The 5,331-nt window shown below is 45.2% G+C and overlaps 1 long non-coding RNA gene across 1 annotated transcript; it reads right to left on the bottom strand.

The window, feature by feature from the left end:
- Window positions 1-3,084: 3,084 nt before the first annotated feature.
- LOC113927775 lies at window positions 3,085-4,305 on the bottom strand. The gene is made up of 3 exons (XR_003521733.1): window positions 4,172-4,305; window positions 3,644-3,722; window positions 3,085-3,471 (listed from the first exon to the last, which is right to left on the bottom strand). It is a non-coding gene; the product is annotated as an uncharacterized LOC113927775 (long non-coding RNA).
- Between the last annotated feature and the right edge of the window lie 1,026 nt (window positions 4,306-5,331).

The following is a 5,331-nucleotide window of genomic DNA, read 5'->3' as shown; positions in this document are numbered from 1 at the left end:
AGGTGGATTGTATTGGCCTATTATCCATGGCTCCAGGTTGATACCCATGCATCTTGACTGGGATAGATAAATGCTCATTCTAGATTTAGATTTGCATTTTTAGGAACTGAAGCAAACACTTCTAACACTATAAGGGACTTAGAGCAGGAAGTTTTAAAATTTGGATCTGCTCCTTATGTATCATTGTGAGAATTAAGGAATCCATATTCCTATAAGTGCATTGAAGAGTCATATGCAATGGACTTAGGCACTTACCACCCACAAAGCCATGGACTGATTGAAATTGGAATCGGCAATCGAAACACATTGCTTACCAAAGTGTAGGGGGGCGGGTGATAAGGGACTGAGGGGTCAGCTTGCATGATAGAATGAATGAGTATTAACACTTTAAGAAAGTACTAATTGAAATGGAATGAAAGTGTTAGTTGCTAGTGCCACAGGATACAGAATCTTTTAATGTCTTAGACAATTTAGAGTAGAAAATTGGCACACTGCTGACTGATCTTAAGATCTGACTCAGCACTCAGTGTCCAAAGTCAAATGCTTTAGGGTAGCATATAAATAGCTCTTGAAGTTGAAATTTGTTCACGATTCCAAAGCTTAGCCGGTGATAGGAGACTGCCATCCTCCACATTTCAATAAAATCAATTACTCTGGAGAGCCAGAGTTGTCCCAGCAGAAGGAAATCTGAGAAGGTATTCTTGGATGTTAGCATACATACAGTTTAAACAAAATGTTTATTAATTAGCATCCATTTAATCAGAAATGTGGATTAGTTGGAATGTTTCCATATGCCATGTTCTAGAAGACAAGGCAAAGAATCCCAAAACTATTTTTTTTTTTGCAAACAAAATGAACTAAACAGCGTCTACTATTTGCTGACTGTCCATTATGCTTCTAGGTACTTAGTTTTATAATAGCCACATGGTAGATATTGTATCCATTTTCTGCCTCAGAAAGCTCTCTTATAGAGTCCGTCCATTGTCCATAAACATTTTAACTGAATCTTCTATGGTTTTTACAGGTGTACCTGTGTCTACACACACACACACACACACACACACACATCTATGCATATGCACAGGGGGCATGGAATGTTAAGGGGTTCCTTGACATTGCCTACTGCAGGCAGAACCTTGCTGGGGGCATTCCCTTAATGGAGTCATCAAATTCTTAGGTTCTTTTTTTTTTTTAAAGATTTTATTTATTTGACAGAGAGAGACACAGCGAGAGAGGGAACACAAGCAGGGGGAGTGGGAGAGGGACAAGCAGGCTTCCTGCCGAGCAGGGAGCCCGATGCGGGGCTCGATCCCAGAACCCTGGGATCATGACCTGAGCCGAAGGCAGATGCTTAACGACTGAGCCACCCAGGCGCCCCTCTTAGGTTCTGAAAATAGATTGTATCAGTGAAATGTTATCTAGGGGACTGACTCACGCCAACCAAAGTGATTGATAAAACAGGTATTGCTTTGGCAATTAAATGTGAACAAAAGCGATACAATTCACCAAATTTCCTTCCCAGCATGGTAGCAATCATGGAGGCATGTGTTGATGGGGAGCCTCCATCAGCTGGATTCCTGGGTGACTCTTTTTGAGCTAACCTGGGCTGGGCAGCAGCAGGAGAGGGAAATAAGCTTGCTCTTGAATCAACAGAGGTGATGGGCTTGGTTGTTAGGTATATAACCTTGCCTATCCTGGTACAATAAACTGGTCATTCCTTCTTTTTTTTTTTAATTTTATTTTATTATGTTATGTTAATCACCATACATTACATTGTTAGTTTTTGATGTCGTGTTCCATGATTCGTTGTTTGCGTATAACACCCAGTGCTCCATTCAATACGTGGCCTCTTTAATACCCATCACCAGGCTCACCCATCCCCCCGCCCCCAGAACTCTCAGTTTGTTTCTCAGAGTCCGTAGTCTTTCATGGTTCGTCTCCCCCTCCGACTTCCCCCCTTCTTATATTGATGGATAGAATCTAGTCCATGCATGGGAATAGGCGGGGTGCTTGAGGCCAAATAGGGTTTTTACTAAAATCTTCATTAAAATCTCAATGACCTGTAAGCCAAGTAATCAAAATCCAATTAATTTGTGTACTTCCCACTCTCTTCAGTGTGCTGGTCCCAGCCACCTTTATCTCTGGATAACTGTGACTGTCAATTGTACTTTCTCCTTTTGTCACCAAGCCTCCTTCCCTGATCCAATCCTGGGGCTGGGGTGTACCTGTTACAATTTTTTTTTTTTTTTACTGCTTTCCAAACTGATATTTTAGTTGACAATATATTGGGACTATCTCTCCATGAAATTATTTCTCACTGAAGGAACATGGCTTGAAAATCAGGGCCAATCATTTGCCCAAGGCCCTTCCTCCCAGTGGGAGGATCCTGGTGTGCTAAAGAGAAGGGCAGGTGGTGACTTGATGTACAGAGAATTAGAACAAAAGGGACAGAGTCTCTGCAAGGAATATTTCCATCGGCAGTGGTGCCCTAATTGTCAGGTGTCCTGACCCTTAGCCCAGTCCTCTGTACATATAGTACATCGAACGCTTGCTTAAAAAGAAAATGACATCTGGTTAACTGAGATTTCATGGTACACTCTATTTTGCAACAAAGCTATAGCGGCATTCCTAAGAAGCCTCAGGTCATCAAAAACAAAACTAAAAAAGAATTGTTTTGATGGTTAAAAAAAAAGCTAGAAGCTGTCTTACTCACCATAACTAAATTATTTTTCTTGCAGGAGTTTCTGCAATAAAGGCATTTCAAAAATATCTTTCGTTATTGAAAACTTAAAATTCCGAACTATTTAACCAAGACCGACAAAAGCAACCCTAAATATCACAGAGGAAAGGCTAGATGGCATATAAGATTGAAAATAAAATCTATGGATTCACAAACCAGGACAAGGAATCCTAGCACAGCTCATGGCTACCAGCGCCTGGGCATTGGGCCACTCAAACCAAGTGTGCCTGGGACCTACTCCCCCACCCCGGCCAGCTTCTTCTCCTCCTCGAGTCGTGCCATGCCCGGTGGCGATCACGTGAAGGCAAGCACAATAGTCGTAATACAAACCACGTTCCCAGAATTATTGCTTTATTTCTTATTCACATTCACGAGAACATGTGCCATAGCAGCTCTCTGGTACATTTGGTCATCACCACTTCTGTGAATCAACCAAGAAACAAAACAAGAAAACAAACAAAGAGGGCATGTTTTTACCCCTTCTCATGTGGCCTGGCAGCCTTTATTTCACACAGTGGTCCCTCAGAGAACAGGCCACAGGGAAGTTGCTGCTGTGGATGTCACCTGGTAACATGACCCATGGCTCTCAGAGCTGGGCATATTGTCCAAAGGGGAAAAGTACCTGCCATTTGTTAGGACTGAATGCCTGCCAGAGTGTGTCCCTTTCACAGGGAAGTATTCCTAAAAGGATGCATTCAAATCCACAAACCGTGTGATATCTGATGTTTTATCTGAAAGAGATGAGGGGAGGAGGAGGGGGAGGGAAGGCAGCGAGAGAGAGAGAGAGAGAGAGAGAGAGAGAGGAGCAGAAACAAATGAAATCGATCGAAATAGCCTTTATCCATATCCCCAAACGGCAATGCTCGACAGAAAAATTCCAGAAAAGCTGTAGGAACTTCTTACCTTTAGGAACAACAGAAAAGTGTGGAATCAGAAAACCACCAAGAGAAAGAAGTGGATTTCTTCCTCAGGAGAGACTGTCCTACAAAAAGTCACAAAATGGGCAGGAGAAAAGTTTATTTTTGACCCAAGCCAAAGGGAGACATTTGCCGCGCCCCCCGGCAGATTTTAGCATTTTCCAGGGTCCACTTGTCCTGAGGAGTTTTGAGAAAACTCCAGACTTCTGGAGGCTCTGGGGCTTATCAGTTGCCATGGAAACCATTAATCTCACTGCTGAAGTTCTAAGTGATTGGAGATGAAGAATGTTCACTCGAACCCGTTTTAGCCCGGCCCCTCTTCCTCCGTGCGACTGCCCTAGCAGTTAGCTGAGTGCCCCCCGCTGCTGCCCCCGGGGCCACGGGCGCTGTGAACTTCGAGATAGTCCACACATTAATGCAAGCTGTCCGGTCTGCAGTTAGGGACCTCTAGCTGGCAACGAGACCAAACAGGTCTGAGACAAGTTGGTGTAAATTCTGGCACGGACTGGCTCACCTGTTGTGTGATGAAGTCATGAGGTTGCTGCTTGCTCACTTTGGGACCCGGCCAGGCAGCATTTGTTCAAGTGAAAAATAAGGCTCTGTGTGTGCGGTGTGACTGTAGCAACAGAAACAAATGGGCAAACAGATTCCGGTGGAGGAAAAGAATGAAAAAGTGGGCGGCAGGGACAATCCGGCAGCTGTGTTGAAAGGTGTCTTAGTCAGGACGGCGCGGTGGCAAGAAACAAAAACCTACTCAGCTCGAGTACAGAGGGATTTGTTTGATGGTACAGGAATCCAACTGAAGGAAGTGGGAGCTGACATCACGGCAGCTGGGGAATTGCCCCCAGCTTCGCGCATTCTCTGCTCTCCCATCCCATGGGTCTGATGTGGAGTTGGGTTGCCCTGGTGCCTCGGGGGGAGGGGGGCTCCAGCTCAATGTAGTCTTACAGCTCAGGGACCCAGGGCTCTCCAACAGATGTGTCTCTATTAGGGATTCCTAAGGCAGGTATCTGATTGGTCCGATTGCCTGTGGATGGTGGGGTCAGAGGGCGGGCTTCCTCTGGGTGGGGGGTAAGTTCTCTTAGAGAGAGGTAGAATTGGGGGGTAGAAGTGGTTGGTGGAGGAAACGATACACATTTGCAGAAGGAAAGCTTGGCATGGGCACTGACAAATCATTAAGGGCTCAGAATGGACCCTGGCCATAAAAACAGAATAGCTGGAGCATCCTTTCAGGCTGAATATTGTACCTGTGTGAGTCATACAGGAAAGGGCAACATGGAGGACTGGTTGTGGATTCCAGAGAGAACAGGGAGGCAGTGCAACTGGAGCGGTTAAAGAGATGCTAAAGGTATAAAGGAGTTGAGTGATTGAAAGTCCTGGTGAGAACAAAGACCAGGAGTTTGGAGGCTCACAAGAACAAAGATGGCCTCCAGGGAGAGCCACCCTAGAGCAGGCTGTGACTGGGCAGGGAGTGGGTGTCCGCACAGACTTGGGTGAGGTCTGGCCTGTGGCCACGCTGGGTACGATGTACAAACACCTTGATAAGTGTCATATCCACGGATGATGTTATGGGCTGAATTGTGTCCCCCCAAATTCGTATGCTGAAGTCCTAAGCCCTCAGCACCTCAACATGTGACTGCGTTTGGATACAGGGTCTTTAAAGAGTTAATTAAG

The sequence above is a fragment of the Zalophus californianus genome, chromosome 7 (assembly GCF_009762305.2).
Source record: "Zalophus californianus isolate mZalCal1 chromosome 7, mZalCal1.pri.v2, whole genome shotgun sequence".
Classification (NCBI taxonomy): Eukaryota; Metazoa; Chordata; class Mammalia; order Carnivora; family Otariidae; genus Zalophus; species Zalophus californianus.
Note: the sequence above shows the minus strand (reverse complement) of the source record. Positions and strands in the feature narration are given on the sequence as shown.